Source organism: Trachypithecus francoisi, unplaced genomic scaffold (genome assembly GCF_009764315.1).
Source record: "Trachypithecus francoisi isolate TF-2019V2 unplaced genomic scaffold, Tfra_2.0 Lachesis_group4, whole genome shotgun sequence".
NCBI lineage: Eukaryota > Metazoa > Chordata > Mammalia > Primates > Cercopithecidae > Trachypithecus > Trachypithecus francoisi.
Window position 1 is genome coordinate 33,895,008 of NW_022681469.1, and position 21,327 is coordinate 33,916,334.

At 33.6% G+C, this 21,327-nt stretch overlaps 1 long non-coding RNA gene across 1 annotated transcript; it reads left to right on the plus strand.

Annotated features, from left to right (window-relative positions):
• Window positions 1–18,370: 18,370 nt before the first annotated feature.
• On the plus strand, window positions 18,371–20,803 carry LOC117073612. The gene is made up of 2 exons (XR_004433297.1): window positions 18,371–18,520; window positions 20,190–20,803. It is a non-coding gene; the product is annotated as an uncharacterized LOC117073612 (long non-coding RNA).
• The last annotated feature ends 524 nt before the right edge of the window (window positions 20,804–21,327 follow it).

Consider the following 21,327-nt stretch of genomic DNA (forward strand, 5'->3'; position numbering starts at 1 on the left):
GTCTTAAGATGTTTGCCTTATGATATACTTCTCAAAAATTAGCCTTCTTATTATACTTGATTCCAATTGGTTCATATGCACAACAGCCTTTCCAAGTTAAATTTCAGATTTACTCTGTTTGCTTTCTTGCTCCCATCATATTCTTTAATTTAGATGAGGATATTTTGAGGCTGTGGGCTTTTCTGCATTCCAATCAGATTTTTACCCTAAGTCATTTTATTCAGTCAAAAGTATTTACTGAGTCTACACTTTTCATCTGATTTTTTTCCTGAGTCAGTTTGAAGATCTTACTGGATTTGTAGTCTTCAAAGTTTTCTCAATCTTATCTTCTATTGCTGGGGATCAGGAAACAATGACTTTCTCAATACTGAACAACCTAGATTTTGTGGACTGTATCTATTTGCTTGCCAACCAGCAAACTACCACCTGAACCCATTGCCTTATAATATCTTGGCAAACACAGTCTTTTACAACTACACAAAATGACAAAATGATAAATTTTTCAAACTCTCTTTTCCTAAAGCCACACATTTTTGTTATTAGTGGTGTTTTTACTTTTAAATTTTGTTTTGTTTTGTTTTAGGGGTACAATCTGTCTCCCTAAATCCTTCAGGGGTTTGTAAAATGCAATGGTTTATGCATTTTGCCAAACGTTTTGCTACTGTATAATACTGATTACCATCTTTTTAAGGCTTTGATATCAGTTTCCTTCTGCTCGTATTTTAGGTTTTTGTTACGAAAGCTTTCTAGTTCTGATTTCACTGTCAGTATTTGTCAGGGCAAGAATGATTATTCTGCACTAACAACCTTCAATTTCAGTGGCTTGTAGCAAAAGTTTATTTCCCTATCACACAAAATTTGGTGTGTCTCCAGAAAACTCTACAGCAAAATTGTCCTCCAGAAGCCCACTCAGGCTAGCAGAGGTTCCACCGTGTGAGTTGCACTACCTGAAATTATGTATTATTCTGTTCACTTCTGTTCATAACTCCTTGGTCATTACTCATGACAGTATCCTGACTAATTCCAGGGGCTCGAAAATATAACCAAACAAATGAAACAGATGGTGAACAGACTGCTTCTGACCGTATTACATTCTCAATTTCTCAATACATTAAATAGATTCCATAATGCCATCTTTTTCCTCTCAGCATTATTTTTTATAAACTATGGTACATTTTTGAACTTCAGAGCTGATGATGAAGTTGGTAGTTGCCCATTAGAGCTTTATTCTGTGCAAAGTTAAGAGACCTCTCCAGAATTGAATGTGTGACTTTACTTTCCTAAGCACCATACTTTACTGCCATTGAAATCACATTAGGGAAATGAGTATGGAATCTAAGGCTAGTGGTGTTATGTTCAGTGCAACTGAGATAAAGAACTTGAGAAGAATTTCCATAAGAATTTAAATATTGTATAATCTAATATTATGCAACCCTCAAGCTTAAAATCTATTTTATGTGTGTGAATCTTAAGAGAAAATGATCAAAGGATAGCTAACATGCACACTGAAGAAGCACTATAAAAAAAATCCATGAATAAAATTCAAAGACAATTTCTGTTTTGAAAGTCAAAAATATTTAGGTTTAGTAAGACTCTGTGAATCAACAAGTGACAGGATAATAACATGTTGACTTAGCCTAAGGACAAACACAAAAATGCAGTGCGCAGAAAAAAATTAAATATAACCTTTGATATTCATATATTCTGATTTACAGTATTTTCTTACTGAAAACAAATAAATCTACATGTAATTTAAATTTGCATATATTTTCAGAGAAATACTTAAATTTTTAAGGCTTATGACATTGAAAATGCAATTAAGCTACCAATAACTTAATTAGTAAATTTCTTGTCTCTGCTGTGGAGTCCTGTGTGTAAAATGTAGTTTTCAACTTGACATGGCTTATACATTAAAGAGTCTACCTTCAGGGTGCTTTAGTCTTCAAAAAATAAAAAAATAGACTGATCAGCAATTTTACCTTGTAATAAGCCTTACCAACACTTCACAGGTCCATCTAATGGAAGGCAAATAATATTAAAAGTTGTTTAGGCCATGTCATCTTGCCCATTTTAAAATAACACTAGTTTAATAATGTGCTTCCCTATTTTGCTGCTAATTGCGTAAAATATTTTTTCCTTAATGAGTCAAACTTCATTCTCATTACCAGTACAAATCTTTCAAAAAAATCAAATGAAACTTTTAAAAAGTAGTTTTAACCATGTGCTATTTAGCACTTTACTAGCAATCTGAACACTGATAACAATCATTGTCTCTGATAAAGAGAACTATACGTTTTAAGGCAAAAATTAAAGTGAGTCTGCAAAATAAATTGAACATAATCCCTTACTGCACATACTATAATTGCTGCTCATAATGAAATTGGACATTATTTTGGTCATTAGAGTGGAAGTTTGAGGCTGCATTTGGATTCTTTATAGGAAAAATAAGTAATGTCACACCCAAGTAAGTACACCATAGGAAAAACTATATAGAAGGAAAATACATTTAGAATTTAGTTGCAAATTCAGGTTTGAAAAATTCATCATGAGAGCACAAGATAAATTCTTTGGCCACGGTTAACTCACGAAGCAAAGAAGCAAATGGGCATACCACCTGGGGCTCATTACGAGTTTTGCTTTTGGCTCCGAGATTTACAGTTTCAAGGTCAGGGCTTTCCATTACATTCAGTCGAACAATTCAACCTTAGTAGGCTTGGGACAAGACAGGGAGCAGGTGCCTGTGGGGCGGGAGAGAATTCAGAATTCTTATCCACAATCTGCTCCTGTCTAGATTCTTCATGCTGGACTAGGAAACCTGCCAACCTGTGATCCTGATGTGCAGAAACTTTAGCAGCCAGTTCTCCTTAAGTTCCCGTGTCTGATGAATGCCTGTGTTCATTAAAGGTTCCCTACTAAAGACCCTCTCTTGGTTTCTTGGGTCTCTATTCAGTACCATTGAAATAGTACACTAAATTTGGAGAAAATTGAACTTCTCTGTATTTTTGCTTCTAACTTGAGTTTCCTCAAAGGCAGAGCCACAAAGGCTTGCAAGGCAAGAAATGTAATCCCAAGAGGTTGAGAGTGGGAAGAGGTTAGCAGGAAAATAGAAAAAGCAAATGAAAAGTTGCCTTGTTTCATTACCCATTAGGCTGAGACATGGTATTTTTTTTTTTCTTTTTTTTCTTTTTTCTTTTTTTGTGAGACAGAGTCTCGCTCTGTCGCCCAGGCTGGAGTGCAGTGGTGCGATCTCGGCTCACTGCAAGCTCCGCCTCCCGGGTTCACACCATTCTCCTGCTTCAGTCTCCCGAGTAGCTGGACTCGCCCGGCTAGTTTTTTTTTGTATTTTTCAGTAGAGACGGGGTTTCAGCATGTTAGCCAGGATGGTCTTGATCTCCTGACCTCGTGATCCTCCCGTCTCGGCCACCCAAAGTGCTGGGATTACAGGCTTAAGCCACCACGCCCTGCGAGACATGGTATTTGATCTTGCCAAATGTTGTGAAGCTTATGAAATACATGTCAGAACTTGAAACTCAGAGGACAGTAGGGAAGAAATTTGTTTCAGTAACTTCTGTCCCCTACTGATCAAAGATAGCACCTTTGACATTGACGTCCCACTCCTAGCTGTCTATCCATGAGTGTTCATCAGACCCCTCTAGGAGTTCTAATCTGTGTCTTCAAAAATGACTTGGGGCAGAAAGCTAGAAAAAGCCCTTGCACAAGATGAGACACGGTCAGATTGCACCTGTGAGGTTGAGGGACATCTTAAAGAAACAGGGAACCACATAAATGGTTGTAGTAAGAGGTTCAGTCAAGATAATTTGGAGTGGTACACAAGGGCTCCCCCTAGATTGGTTTAAATTTAAAACTAAACCAGAATTAAAGACTAGGAATAGAAATGGAAAGAAAAGGGAGAAGGAGAAGTTACTGGACTACTTTCTAAATGCAACTTAATTATTTTGCCACCAAATATTTAGTTTTTTCTTTCACACATAGTAGACATGTCCCATGTGGCCTTGAAGAACATTTACATATCACTCTTAAACATTCAGTGTAGGCAAAGTTTATATCTTACTAAAATTTCCTCAAAAAGAAGTTGAATCATTTTAAAAAATATGTAATTATTAAAGAGCATTATTAAGGGAAGAAGCCTTCTGAATAATTTAGTTTTCAGGCTAATTGAAAGCTGAAACATAAGTGATGTGAAACACCTGGGGGGTGGTAATTTTTTCTCCTGATGTAATAGAAAGAGCATTGAACTTGGATTTAGAATCTGTAGGTCTGAATGTTGATCCTGTCCCCTTGTTATTGTACAACCTTGGACAATAACATATAAAAATATTGAGACTCTCTTGGGTCTGGATATCTTTATAGGCAAAACTCAACTAATAAAACTGGCTTGCAAATGTTACTGTTGAATATAAAGCCGAACAAGATAATATGGTAGAAGATATTGTTCCCTGGACCACCTACATTGGTCTTTATGACCTCACACAATTCAGAGATTTCAGAAACCATGCCAAATTGGTCCTTAGTCTATGACTAAGTGAGGGCACCAGCTCCAGTGCCTCTTTATCTCTACTGCTTCCGAGGAGTCTTTAGACACCTTCAGAAATCTCCTTACACTCATAAAATTTTGCACCCATGTAGGTCATTTCCAGCATTACCAGCTTATGCTCATAACAACATAGTCCTCTGATTCTGCAATTGTACTTCTCAACACAGATTATTTTTAACATGTACTTTTAGATGGTATGTATTTTATCATTCTCCTTTCTCCAGTGTGGAATATTCCAGTGTTGAAATTTTGCCCCAGTTTTTTAAAATAATCATCTATATCATCATCTTTACTCCAATGATCTGTTTAGATCTTGGCTGGCAATAATCCTCTCAAAATGCTAAATAGAGAAAATTAGGATTTTGAACCAATCTGTAACCTGGTATTGGTTATAATTTATTTAATCTCCTTCAGTTTTTTAAATATTCTTGACTTAACAGTTTCTACTTAAGTACAAAACCTCATGCAGATAATTCAACATGTTAAGTAGTACTCCTTAGCTAGCCATACTCAGAGCATGTTATGTTCTCCTGTGTTGTAAGATAGCTCTTTCCCTAGAACCAGCCCATGTTCTTCTTGAGTATATAAAATTCCTTCGAGAAGTCAAAATGTAATAATTTTATTATAATAAGATATCAGAAACTGCCTCTGAAAGTTTGTTTTAGGTAGTTATAATTGCATACTTGATAATTGTAAATTATTCCATTTTAAAAATACAGAACCTTTGCAATCAAACATTCATAATCTGTAACTATCAATCTCACCAACAACAAACTTTCAAAGAGACTTCATAAAAATATGCAGTTAAAATTGTCTCTAAGGATGTTTTTTCCAAGTAGAATTAAGCCAGAGGGGAAAGCAGTCTTTTCCTAAAACCTCACAGAGGCAAAAAACAGAAATCTTTAGAACTTCTGAGAAATAAATTTTAGAAATAAATTCTAATTAGGAATATTAAGAAGCTAGAGGTGAGTATAAAAGACAAAGGGGCACCTAATATGGGAATTGAACTTGCCAGAGTAGCTTGAGTTGAAAATATAAACGAAAAGTTGACTTTGTACTAAAAGAATAAACCAATACGCTGGGGTAGAAAGCAGAGAGTTACAGAAGTTTTTAAGTTAAGCAGCTGTTCTAGTAATAGTCACATACACTGAATATTCACCAGACTACTGTACTTGCTATGGCACTAATATACCATATAGATAATTTACCCATCCTGACTCTATACAGTAAGGAGGTAGTCTCTGTGATAGATAGATAGATAGATAGATAGATAGATAGATAGATTGATAGATAGATAGATAGACAGATAGACAGATGATAGACAGATACACGGATACAGACATAATTTGTCTGAATCATCCTAAATGCTTCAATATTTATCTCTTGAGTTAAAGGTTATTCCATAAGAGCAGCAAGAGGTTAATGAAATATTCTATTTTTAAGCTGAAAGAGAATTCTTCAGTGGTCATTAACTCCAACCTTTTATTTTGCAGATTTAAAAGTGAGGCACAGAAAGTTGATTTGGTTAGCTTAAAGATGCACAGCCAGTGTGTGCCAGAGTTAAATATTTTTATTCGTGAGCCAGTGCTCTGATAATTTCACCTAGTTATGACTGCATAACTGATTGAAAAATTATATCCATTACCCTTGTGGATATCAACAAGCTGAAATTTGCTACTGTGCTTAAAATACAGTGCCATGATGCCATCTTCTTAATGATAAATTTGTAGGCAAACTGCTAGCCAAACTTTGCCAAATAATTCACTGTTTCTTACAATTAGAACATACTCTAGAACTCAGATATATTTTTTAAAATCCTCCAATTATAAAATTGCATTGCTTCTAGTATTCTTCTCACTGATGTCTTTGCTTTAGAAGTTTAGAAGTTACGTATTACTGGTAAATTTCTTCAAATACCACCAAATAGCTTCACCCTAGGCAAAAGTTCTTAAAAAGCAGAAAAGTTCAAAAACAGCAGAGAACTACTGCCCTTCTGTATTTTCTATCAGTTGCAAACATGTTTAATGCTTTTCTAAGAAGTTAGCTGTTTTTGGAGTAGATGTATTGAGCATTTTAATACTTAATATAATAAATATGAAAATTATGTTTGATTTCAACTGAGTCACTTTTTAAACAGAGTAGCATAAAGACCCAGATAGGGACACAAGAAGAGATGGCAAATTTATGTATTGTTTCAAAACTAGACTACACAAATCCAGTGTTCAAATGATTTTTAAATAAAATTTTTTTCAAAAGTGAATTATCAACCAAGTAATATATGTGTGTGATTTTCTATGTACGAGTCTGAAGTAAACCTTAAATGTCTTAAGAAAGATGATGCCTGCCATGATCTCCCTTGCATGTGCAAGTTATTTGGTATAGAAAAAAGAGATGATCCAGGACGCCAGATCCTCCATCTTTACATTAATATTTACAATGAAATTGAAGGAATTTTGTTGCCTGTGCGTAGGAACCCAGGATAAAAACAAGCGCCCAATGTTGCACACGTCTGCATTCATCTCAGGGCATAAATCCATATGTAGAGAAAAAAGTCCTGGTAGGAGAAATACTAGCAGGGAAAAAAAAAAACTAACATATATTTTTCTTTATTGGGATGTTCTGCTAATATTACATATTTTTAAAATAAGTATGCTATATTAACAGATTAGAGAATAAAAAATAATTTAGCTGGTTTGATCTGTTTTATGGAGAATGAGGGTCACAAAACTTCTGAGATTCATTACTCATCTGGTTAACATAACCACAGATTCCTGGTCCCACCTCATTCTGAAGGCATAACCTAACTCTTTCTGAGTCTGTCAACTTCCACTTCTGTCAGTCCTATAGCATTGACTTTAATAGTTACCCATTGCCTTTGTCTATAAAACTTATTTCTAAAAGTTATATTTGTGAATATTTAAATTTGTTGATTCACATTTAAAAATGAAGCAGATTCAGCCTCTGTTCTGATTTTTTTCCTCCAGAGCTTACTTATTGCTGCTAAATAAATAAAGGCAAATTATTTATTAATGTTCAGAATATTAATATTAAAAATTCAGAATGAAGAAATAATTTGGCTCCAAAAGTACCACTAAATAAAAAATATTTTACAGTGCTCAACCTGACTCAACAAAAGATCTGATTTACTGAACTTGATCTGTAAGAAAAGTAGTAAAGCTAATAGTATAAGAGCTATTTTTTCTCCTGCTAAGTATTTCCTTCCTTCTTCTCTTCCTTTCTTTTCTTTCTTTCTAAGGACAAACATTTTGCACCTGCCTTTCCATAGTTTGTAGAAAACGATTACAGCAAAAGAGAGAGAGCATGTCTGAGCTCATGAAACTTACATCCTACTGTGGGATATGGACAATAAGCAAGAAAATAGATGGTAGATATTAACAATATAATTATAGGTTGTAAAAAGTTCTAATAAAGAAATAAGGCAAAATGAGATGACAGAGATTAACTAACAGAACTCAACTTTGGCTAGAGGATCAGAGGAGATCTCTTTGAATAGATGATCTTTGCAAGGAGCCCAAAAGATAAGGAGAAGCCACTCTGAAAGGGAAACAGAACTGGAGGCAGAAGCAAGACGCTCAGATGGGAAAGGGCTTATGTATGTCACAGACAGTAGATGGCCAGTGTGTCTGGAGCACAGTGAGCACAAAGGAGAGTGCTATGGAAAGCTGAATGTGAAGAGATTATGCAGAGTTTGGGAGGCCAGGACAACTATTTCTGGTTTTATTCTTGGTGCAATGTGAAGCTATTAAAAGACTCTGAGAGAAGTCTACACGGCATGCTTTGTTTCAGAAAGGTCATTCTGGCTGCTGTGTGGAGAATAGAAGCTGAAGTTAAGAAGAAGGAAAATGAGTAAGAAAGTTATTAAAGTGATCAAAGAACAATGGTGGTCTTAGAAAAAAGTGAGAGTACCTCAATAGTATACCACCACTGAATACAGAACATGCAAATACATATGTTCATACCTGTTATCCCAGCACTTTGGGAGGCAGAGGCGGTCAGATCACTTGAGGTTAGGAGTTTGAGACCAGCCTGGACAACATGGCGAAACCCCGTCTCTACAAAATTACAAAAATTAGCCAGGTGCAGTGGAATGCACCGGTAGTCCCAGCTACTTGGGAGAATGAGGCAAGAGAATTGCTTGAACCTGGGAGACGGATGTTGCAGTGAGCCAAGACCATGCCACTGCACTCCAGCCTGGGAGACAGAGTGAGATTTCCTCATTAATAAATTAATAAATAAATTAATTAATTGAAAAGGTCTTGCGCAATTTTAAGTCGATCTCTGTTCATTACAGAATTTTTCCCCCCTCCTCTCCTTTTTTTTTTTAAATCATGAATCCTGCATCTTTGAAGAGTCTGCAATTTCTTTTTATTTTATTTTTATTTTTATTTTATTTTATTTTTTTTGAGACGGAGTCTCGCTCTGCCGCCCAGGCTGGAGTGCAGTGGCCGGGTCTCAGCTCACTGCAAGCTCCGCCTCCTGGGTTTACGCCATTCTCCTGCCTCAGCCTCCCAAGCAGCTGGGACTACAGGCGCCCGCCATGTCGCCCGGCTAGTTTTTTGTATTTTTTAGTAGAGACGGGGTTTCACCATGTTAGCCAGGATGGTCTCGAACTCCTGACCTCGTGATCCGCCCGTCTCGGCCTCCCAAAGTGCTGGGATTACAGGCTTGAGCCACCGCGCCCGGCCGAGTCTGCAATTTCTTGGAAGTTAAAAAAAGTTTATTTCCTTCAGGTTAAGGAAATACAAATGCTTTCCGGCACATTCATTGGTGGTACTAATCCTCAGAATTAAAACTTTAGCAAGCTGGGGCTTAATGCACCAAGATGACATCTAGGCTGATAAAAATTATAACAGCTTCACTCCTTTTAAATGTAAATATCTGTGTGCTGTAGACTGATACATCCTATAATAGCAAGATATTCAGAAGGTGGTTAAATCTTTTAAAAACATGGATAATCAGAGAATATGCTTAAATAGAACTTTCTTTATTCTCAAACTACACATTAACAATTTTATTCTGATAACACATTTATGAATCTACTTATTTTATCATTTGTTTTTGTAGAACTTCTAGCTGTTTCATTTATACATGTGGTGAATACATTTTATATGAAGATAAAACTTTGTGTTTATTTTTAGTTCTTGTGGTACAGAGTGCTATACAGTGCACGTGTTAGATGCTACGTAAATGTTTATAAAATGACTGTGTTTTCTGAATTCCATTTTGAAACCCTACATACAAAATCAATCATAGACAATAGTTGTATCCTTAATCACACCTGATTATTTCACCAATGTTGAGACACATAGAATGTTCTCATTTCAGAAAAAATAATAATTTAAAAAACTATTCTCATTCTATGTTATAGTAAAATCAATTTTCAAATAGCGTATCTTCAGTTATTAATTAATGATGGACACCCATGAAGTACAGACCTATAACTATTACTAATGCTATAACTATTACTGTTGCTATTGCTATAACTATTACTATTGTTGCTAGGAAGGAGTTTCTCCTTCATATAATTTTTCAGTGAAGCTCTGGTTTTAACATCATTCCCGACCATTAGAAGCTGCTTGATAGTTATTTTACTAGTTATTTTACAGATTTTTTTTTTTGAAACAGAGTCTTGCTCTGTCACCCCGACTGGAGTGCAGTGGCATGATCTCAGCTCCTGCAACATTTGCCTCCTGGGTTCAAGCAATTCTCCTGCTTCAGCCTCCCTAGTAGTGGGACTACAGGTGTATGCCACCACACCGGGCTAATTTTTTATATTTTTAGTAGAGACGGAGTTTCACCATATTGGCCAGGCTGGTCTTGAACTCCTGACCTCGTGACTGCCCACCTCGGCCTCCCAAAGTGCCAGAATTACAGGTGTGAGCCACTGCACCCGATCCAGATTTGTTTTTGTATTATAACTTTCAATTTGCAAATAGATATAAAAATAATTGGTTATTCTAATGCCTTATTTTAAGCATTACAATTCAGAGACTACTTTCATTACATTAATTTTTTAAGATAATCTTTCACAATTAATTTATAACTTAAATGAGGTCCCTTAGATATTTATAATTTTTTTAACATTTTAATGGCTATAATTAATAATTGAAAATTAATTAAAATTTGTATGCAGTGAATTTTAAAAAACATTTTAATAGATATATAACATTATGACAGACTTAATTTATTCGTCTCTCTGGTGAGTCATCTCAAATTAGTCATAATTCCTCTAGTGATAATTACAAATTTTGGAAACTGCTTAGCTATATTTTAAGATTAATTACCTGTAGTAAGTTAAAAGTATGCTAAAATACAAAAGCATTTAAATATGAATAAAACACCTACGTGTTTCACACTTTTAACATTGTATTTTACATTTTAATAAAAAATGAACATGCATAGAATGTCTATGTTAGTGTAGGCTAATGAAATATAAGTATCTGCATCACAATTGAATGCAAAATTATGAAAGTATAGCTATATATTTAAATAACATCTTTCTTATAAGGGAAGGAATATTTTTTATGGTTGATCCTTCTTCTTACACGGTAAAATATTTCTAAACAATGCTTTCATGTGCCTTGACTAATTAATGTTAATATTAAGGAGTTTGCACCTAACAGAAGTGTTTCCTCTTCCTTTACATGATTTTTTTAATAACCCCTTAAAAATGAATGAGTTGTGAAGAGCATTCTGGAGTGGGCTACTGGAGCCATGGCAGATGGCAGGCTGCTGGCGACACTGCTAAGAACCACAAGTAGGTTCAGCATTTTCCTTCCAGATCCCACAATGATGAGCGCCGCCAAGGGAGTCCTACCCTCACAGGGTGAAGTGTTCAGTCTTCACAGAAAACAACCTTGGACCTAGCAATTGGTAATTAGCAAACTTAGATAATGAAGAAAGAAAGTAAACATTCTTTAGACATGGGTGTAGAAAAGAAAGAACATACTGGCCGTCTTGTTACAGGAGATCAAAAATCAACATCTTACTTCTGAAAAGGGGAAGAAGACAAGAAAATTGATGAGGAGCTGTAATTTCAGTATCAGCCAGGTGTCAATAGTCAATTTTCAGGAAGATACAGATGACACTGTGAATTTGGCTTTAGTGAAGTACATCATGATGAAGAAGGTGATGTAACTGGAGAGGCTGCTGCTGCTGATCATGATGAAGATGATGATGATGATGATGAAGATGATGATGCTGATAATGTGAGAATTCATCTGATTCTGAAAATCCAGATGACTCTGAAAATGATTCATTCAGGAAAAGAAGAATCTGTTGCAGGACTCCAAACTGCTGAGCACCTTGAGGAAACAGAGGATTCCCTAAACAAAATATATGCCAAAAAAATCGTAAAATGATGTGTATTAAATCCAGTGGTTCATGACTCCACTCATAATGCTTTGCATTCAAAATTAGTCTTAATATTATATTGCACAGTGGAACACTGCTTATAGGCACAGACCTTTGTGCTATAATGTTAAAAGGGCTTTTTAAAATAATTACAAAGTATGTTTCATTTCAGATGCCATGGATTAAACTTTTATGAGCAAGATTATCACCATTATTAAAAAAGTAATTGCTATATACAACAAGAAATAAATACAAAACTCAACTTCCAAAAAATGCACTTCAATACCACATAAATTTAAAAGACTGCACATATATAGTCATATTAATCAGGTCAAGCTTAATTGCTAAATTAAACATGGAAAAAAAGATCAACTTTCTTGAAATTACTACAAAATTGCAACATCACTGGTCAAATAGAATTAAATACAGATAAACCAGAGAAATTTATTGACCATAGAAACATTGATACAATTAATGATTTATTCACCTTCAACTATTCATGTTTTAAATAGTTCCAAAAAATTGTAGTTAATATACATTAAGCCTATGCTTGAGAGATAAACAAGTATAAAAAATATATTTTAGGATGAAAAAGTAGCCTGATGGTAAAATTTATTTTTTAAAAGACACTGATGTATGACAGAAATCATGTTTAGGGAAATATTAGTGAAATGCTAATAATAAACATAAATAAGTCTACCTCTAATATAAAATGTACTGTTTTTTATTTAAGCTCCTAGGAATGTCTTCCTATTTATTATCACTATATTTATTACAATGTGCTGAGTTTATTTCCATTAACATAAGATATATTGTTTATAACAGAAACTCATTTATATCCAATTCTGTTGGTTTCTGAAGTAGTTTAGGCTCTTAGTAAAGACCCTCAGGAGTAATTGTCCACAGCACAAGACTATTATGCCATCTAGCATGTTTAACAAGACACATGACTAGAATATCAATTATGCCCAACATCAGTGCTGAGATCAGTTAAAGAAATCAGCTTAACAACTTTCTCCATAATGCATGTCTCCAGACAACACTCTATCTAAGTAGCAAATATTTGCTGTAATTTATTGGTATTTACAGAATCCAATAAGCAATGGATTATTTGATTCCATTTTGTTTTCTGGAGTACATATAAATTAGGTAAATCAGCACTAAGATGACACATGGCCAGTTATGAATAAAAATAACAAAATTAGATGCAGTAACACTTTGTAACAATTTAAAAATCAACTTCAAATGCAGCTATTTTCTTTGCTTGTATTTTCAAGACCTCCATCCACTCCCGCTTTCAACTGTTTTCTTTAGGACTTCATTATGTTCTTTGGCAGACTATTTCACACTCTATTAGTTACAGTCAATTTCATCGCATCACTTGAAGTATAAATGCCCACAGTTCTCTGCACCTCTTAAAACTACATCTCTTCCTTCTTGGTATTTAATAACCGGTAGCCTGGCACTTGAACTAGGGAATAATTTTACCTCTTCTACCCAAATAGTCTTAAGTGAGGAAAACTCTATTTGTCAATTTTAAATTCTATATTGTATGAAGATAAGTTGCATATCTATTTTATAAAAGAAAAATTGTCCAAAACTTAATAATAAGGAAAATAATGTGGGTTACACATCCTTTCAGTTTCATACAGAGGTAAAAGCTTCGCAAGGATTGTCCAGGAGAATGCACATGGTTCATTCTACTATTAAAGGTCACAGATTTCATTACTTGTTAATTTGCAGCATTTGTCCAATAAAGGTGGAAACAATTTATCTGCTAGAACAGATAACTTCCACAATTCATAAACTACTGAAAATTAAAGAGTTTTGTATCCAACTCAGCAATCTTATAATAATTTTTTAAATAAATTGACTATAAATAATCTAACTTCTTAAGTGCTCTTTGAACCAGTCATAACATCTTATAGGTTTCTTTACTAATAAATGAGTTAAATAAAATATTTGACATATTTATTTTATATTTGCCTGAAGGACATGATTTTGCTTTTTTGCAAATTATATTTTAACCTATGCAATAATTTAAATCCCTCCAGATAATATAAGGAGTACGTTAAAGTCACAGAGCCTATCCACATTCTTACTAAGATAGTCAAACACTGATCTAAAGCTATATTATTAGCATTGCAGTGGGAGGAGACTGATTGAATTTGCCTTTGATATATATCTTACTTTGTCTTAATCATTGTCTTTCAAGTACTTAACAGTTGGCAACATGCTAGATGAATGAGTTTTAAAAATCTGTTATTTCAGTAAAATAATAGAGTGTAGCATCATTAAATGCATTTACAGTCCTAAGACCTCATGAAAAATGATTTTACACAATAATTTAGGTATATTTTATTTAAAGGTATATCACATACCAATACCAACATACACGTTATTTAATAAAATTCTCAAATGCTATATTCAAGAATTTGTTAAATACCATATCCTCAGATAGACATTTACAATGATACCTATCCAGCCAGTTGCATTTTTTTATTAAGAAAATTATACTGCTTCTCACTTCTGCAAAAAGATGTTTCTAATACAGCATCAAAATATGGATTGTTAAACACTACCTTGATTATGTGTCATTATATTTATCTGTTCAAATATGTTATTTTTTCAGTAAAGAATATAGAAATGTAGAAAAATATAAAGTATGTATTAGCAGGTGAAATGAGCTCGAGTGAAATATAAGGCAATAAAATGTGGGACTGCACAAACTATATTAAGTTCATAATTATTTCTAATACTTGCCACAAAAATAGCAAATATAAATATCACCCATAGAAGCAAACATGAACAATTGAAAGAAGTTGAATAGTACCATTTACTTTGAACTCATCAAAGTAAAACTTAAATTCTCCATCCATATCATTAGTATTTATGCTAATATATAACTTATTTTGCTTAGAACTAGTTGCTTTAGGTGTTCACAGTTTATTCATATATTTGTGATGACCTACATGTTGTCTTTAGGCCCCTTAAATAAACAGGCTCATTTGGGTTGAGATAGAACATTTCTAAAAAATATCATCTGCTTGATTTTTGCCTGGGTACTGCTTCAGATAAATCATTTCCAGGTGCCTGGGGATATAAAATATACTAAAGAACATTATCATAATTCTATTTCAGATATAGATGGATCAGAGTAAATAAAAGTTATTTCCTTCAGCTACTTTCCCAATATCAACTAGATAGCCAAACTCACCAGAATGAGGCTTAAAATTAATGAAGCTTTTAGAAATAAGGCTGCAAATAAGGCTCTCAACTCACACTTAAATCTCCAAGTATATTGTATTCCTGTGGTTAAATGTCTAGCAAGCTGATTTGATTGCACTCTAAGCCTTCAATTATCTATGTAGGTAATTTAGTAGAGAAATTATTATATTCTCCAAGTGACATAAATACAGCTAAACAAAATTTTATCTGGGAATGCTTAAAATTTTTCTTTCTTCAGTGTGCTACAAATATCTGTGATACCATGAGTTGGCTGATGGCAGTAGATATCAGCAGTAGGATTAATTTTATTTGAGGTGTGGTTGTAAAAATAGATACAGAAAAATCAAAGTTTGTCTGAATGGAAAATTGTATAAAACAAGTAGAGGACTAGAGCTTCAGAGTTTATGCGCAGGCTATGGGAATATTATTCAACTTTTCATTCCTTGATAAGCTTTATGTTTCATATTTTTCAGTGAAGAATAGTACATACACAGAATATGTTCAATTCATATGTGTAGAGTTCAAATAGTTATCACAAAATAAGAATACAAAGATGATTACCACCAAACTCAAGAAAAATAGCTGGTATTGCAACCACACCAGAAGCCTCTCTCATGTTATTTTATAATAATGACCCTTCCTTTATCACCAAAGGTATTTTCTCTGTGAATTATAATAGCCATGATTAATTTTTCCTACTTTGGAACTTTAAATCAGTGAAGCATACAGTATACATTTTTGGCTGGTTTCTTTCACTCAATATGTGTTTGTAGAATTGATTTATACTATTAATTTACCAGCAGTTATTTCATATTTCTTGTTATTTGGTATTCTAAGATATGAATATGCCACAGCTTATTTATTCATCCACTAATAATGGACATTTTGGAGGTTTTCAGTTTGGGGCTAGTGAAAATAATGCTGCTCTTAGCAAACATAGAGAAATAAGAACACATCAAACTCAAAAACTTCTGTGCCCCCAAAGAGAGTCAACAGAGTAAAAAGGCAATCTGCAAAGAAAAAATATTTGCAAATCATATCTGATAAGAGATTAGCATCTAGAATTTATAAGGAACTTCTGCAACTCAGGAACAACAAAATTAAAGTTGATTAAAAATGAGCAAAGAATGTGAATAGGCAATATCTAAAAGATATACAGTTAATAAACATAAAGATGTTTAACATTACTAATTGTGGGAGAAACACAAATCAAAACAACAATGAGATTATAATGTCACATCTATCAGGATGGCCTATCAAAAAAACCAACCAACCAACCAAACAAACAAACAAAAAATAAAATAGTAAGTGTTGACAAGGATGTGGAGAAGTTGAAACCCTTGTGCACTATTGGTGGGAATGTAAAATGGTTTTGTCACTATAAAAAATAGTATAGAAATTCCATGCAATCTGGCAATACCACTTTTGGGTATTTACCAAAAGAATTCAAAGCAGGATTTCCAAGATATAATTGCCCACCCATATTCATAGCATCATTATTTGCAATAGGCAAGAGGGGGAAGCAAATCAAATGTCTCTCAACAGATGAATAGACAAATAAAATGTAATATATTCACACAATAGATTATTTGGCCTTATAAAGAAAAGAAATCCTATCATATGCCACAACAGGACCAAACTTAAGCACATTATGCTAAGCAAATTAAGGTAGTCACAAAATGACAAATACTATATGGTTCTACTCCTACAAAGTATTTGAATTAGTTGAAAGCATAGAAATAGAAAGCAGCAAGGTAGTTGCCAAGGCTGCGGGAGGGACATGTGAGAGAGGAAATTAGTGCTGAGTATAGAGTTTCAGATGAAAAATTTCTAGAGATCAATTCCTCAACAATGTAAATATAGTTCATACTCTTAATTGTACATTTAAATGGTTATCATGGTAAACTTAATGTTACGTTATTTCATCAAAATAAAAACATAGAAAAAATGATACTTCTCTGACATTTTTGTGCATGTCCTTTGGTGCACATATGTGCATGTTTGTTAGGAATATACTTTGGAATGGAATTCTTAGGTTATAGAGTGTACATGTGTTAAGCTTTAGAAGACACTGTTTAGTAGTTTTCAAAAAAGAGTCGACAATTTATTGTCTCATCAGAAATAGAATTGTTCTACATCACTGTGAGCACTTGGTATTATTCATATTTTTAATTTCATTCATTATGGTTGATATTGTAATGAGATTTCATTTATTTGAAGTGGAATGAAGCTAAGCACCTTCTAATATATTTATTGGCCATTTGGATATCCTCCTGTGTGAAAAGTTTGTTCAATTCTCTCATATAGTTTTCTATTGGACCATCTCTCTCATTTTTATTTATTTGGAGGAGATCTTTATGTATATTGAACATGAAACTTCTGACCATTACACATATTGCAAATATATTCACCTACTCAAAGACTTGACTTTTCCCTCTCTTAATAATAGCATCTTTTGATAAGCGGGAATTCTTTATTTTAATGAAAGCATTACTAATATTTTTGTTAATACTGTTTATGTCCTATATTATAATCTTTCATTAAAAATTATTTGTTATCACCTTTAAGACACCTTACTATTTATCATTTATATTTAGACACAGAATTAACCTGGAATTGAAATTTATCTAGGGTGTCAAGTACTGATTGATGATTTTCCTGTGTTTTTGTATGTACATTAGACCCAGCACTATTCACTGAGAAAATCCACTCTTGTCTTACTATTTGCTGCTACATCTTTATTATAGATTAACAGTCATTGTACATGTGTACACTTATTCCTATAGTCTGTTATATTAGATTGTCTGTCATTGTGCCAATCATCATTTAGTGAAAATGAATGTTGGTATTCAAATTTGTCCTATTTTAAGGTGATCCTGACTACTTTTAGCTTTTAAATTTTTAATATAAATTTAGTCATATAAATTTACATAAATATAACTGATAGGATGTTGGTTGATATTACACAGAACCTTTATGTTTTCTACCAAATCAGTCTATAGCAGAGAATGCTACACATTTAATTTATTGAAAAAAGGCCCCTAAATTAAGGGAGAATATATTGTCATTCTCATACCTTATTCAAAAGATGAGTTCCAATAATAGGCAGTAAGTTTCAAAAAGAGATAACACCTCAGAACCTTTGGATTCCTTACTCTGGTAATAATAAATATTCATGCCTATCACTTTGATTTGTTCTGCAGCCCTCCTTAAGGAACAAAAATACTTGGACACAATTCAAAGAACACCATCAGGTACACGAGATCTAGATTCTGGTCCCAATTTTGTCATTCTGAGGTGTGTAACTTGACAATTTGTTGAATCTCACTGGATTTTATTTCTGTCAAGAGTAAAATTAACCAAGTACATTTTATTATTCCTAAGATCGCTTCCTTCAGTTTAAAAAAATTACACTCTTTTAAAAGAATCTTTGGCTTTGCTTTAAAGATTTTTCACTTAAAAGTTGATGGTCAGGGAATTCTCCTCCCTCTAGGATATAGAAACACAGAAAGGAAGAACATTTTATCCTAACGAAATATTAAAAGATTGATAAATTATAATATATAGACACACAGGAGGGCATGTAAGTGACTATACCTGGGGAACAGACTCATGTCACTGAAGCGATAAACTCTGAAAGAACTTACCGGTTGAAAAGATGGTGGATGATAGAGTATTAGGTCATTTTCAGATTTGCTATAAATATATGAGACTGGGTAATTTATAAATAAAGGAGGCTTAACTGGCTCACATTCTGAGGGCTATACAGGAAGCATGGCACCAGTATCTGCTTGGCTTCTGGTGAGCCCTTGGGGAATTTTACTCTTGGTCGAAGGTGAAAGAAAGTAGGTTCCATCACATGATCAAAGAGAGGACAAGAGAGAAACACCAGGGAGGTCCCAGACTCTTTTAAACAGATCTCATATGAACTAACCAAGCAAGAATTCACTTATCTCCAAACAGATGGTGCATTCATGAGAAATCTGCTCTTATTCATGAGAGATCTGCTTTCATTCATGAGAGATCTGCTCCTTTAATCCAATCACCTCCCACCAGGCCCCACCTCCAACATTAGGAATCACATTTAAACATGAGATTTGGAGCAGACAAACATCCAAACCATATCAGGTGGTTAGTGATATAATGCCATCATTTACTCTTGTCTCTTCATACTTTTCAATTTGCTAATTAGAGATCATATCCAATTAATTTTAACAGAATACGCCTATGACTAAAAAACAATAAAAAGTGGCAGTCCCCTATAGGAGTATGAAAGCATATATTTGTAGAAAAAGTCTAATGAGTATTTCCAGAAAAGAAATTAACATCCAAATGTGTTTTAAATAAAATATGTTTACATAGATATTAAGTAATTCTAGGATATGCACAAAATTGTAATTAAACATTTTCAGAAATATATATTTTATTTCTTTCCATGACTGAGGGTGATCTCATATTTTAGAGGGCATCATTTTAACCAGACTACATGAAAACAGTAATGTAAGCATTTCTTAAATACCACATGGAGAGTACATATGTACAGCAATTATTAACCATATTTGTCATTGCATTAGTATTTTTTTGATATAACTATATTGGTTACTGTCTTTTAGACTACACACAAGACTTTGATGAAGTGCATACTAAATATACTATAATAATTGTTTGAAGGTTCTGTTAAATATCACTGTGCTTACTAAATCATGCATTGCCAATGTTATGATTTGCAGTAATAAAGTTATGCTGTGGTAATTTTTTTGGAAGTTTGCAGCATATGGTGCCATATGCCAAGGGCATACTAATTAATGAGAAAATTAGCACATTGATATTACTTCACAATAATGCATCTAGAGCCAAGACTTAAAGTGTAACTCAGAAAGCAATATGAAATGTTAACGTTAATGCTACGTCAAACTTAATATTGATCCATAGTAATATCCATAGCAATATACAAACTAAATACTATGGTCTTTTAACAATGAGAACATAGAAAGTGTGTTATTTATACAGTTACTCAATTGTTCTCTTTCAGATAAGAATTATGCTGAGACATAGCAGTACCTCAAAAGGTGACAGAGGTAGTAAGCTGCAGAGTTGGAACTTGAATCCAGGACCTCAAGCTCCAAATCCAGAATTCCTTACTTTTCCCCCACGACCTGATATAGAACTGGAGAAAAATAAATTTGGCTTATTTAATTGAATATAGCAGATCCCAGGAACTATTTCGTGTTTAACAATTACTTTCAAGCTTAATTTGCCTCTATTTAAGTGTAACTAACACATCATCTTTAGGATAAATATCTCGGAATTCTTTCTGAATTATCCCCAAATTTTAAGTTTAGGTGTGCATTTGACAATCTGCATTGCTGCCAACAGTAGTTTGAAGATTACTACCTGAAAATAGAGGAAGTTTGCTTCAGCTACATGCCCTTCCCTGTGGTAAATGTGCAAGTCGTGGTACAATACTTGAGGAAATAAATGTTGGTGCCTTAAAATAAGTGTTGACATTCAAATTTGTCCTATTTTACCCTGGTAAATGTGTAAGTCATGGCACAATACTTGAGGAAGTTAAGCAAATAAGTTTGCAGTAAATAACCTGTATTATAAAATGCACAACACTAAAAATAAAACTAAACACTTCAACTATGTACTTTAACTTATGATTCATAGATTTTGTAGGCCAATTCTTTGCAATTGGAAAACACAAAACTTTTCCAACTTTGAAGACTGGAAACAAAAAACAAACTGCAAGAAAACATTAAGTTTATCTATATTTGTTCTGTAGGAGGACTCCTTCGTGTAGTTTGCAGACAGTCATGAATCCCCTTAGGTTAGCAGCTGTCAACTTCAATTCTCATTTTATCCACTCTTTCCATTCCAAAGACTTTAGACCAATATTTTTAGGAAAACAAAAGATATTTTCATTTAAGTACCAAAATCACCAATGCTACCAACCAGAGGAAAACAAAATACTCTCAGAAAATTGGTTGCTGAGGCAGGTTCACAAGGATTATTCTGAGAACTACTTTGCAAATGGAAAAAATGAAGCCTAAGAGACTTACATTAAATAGGGTATTAAAGTATGTTTAAATACACAAATCGAAAAGCATGACCACTAATAGAACTATGTCACCCTTGTTAAAAATATGAAAATTGGCCGGGCGTGGTGG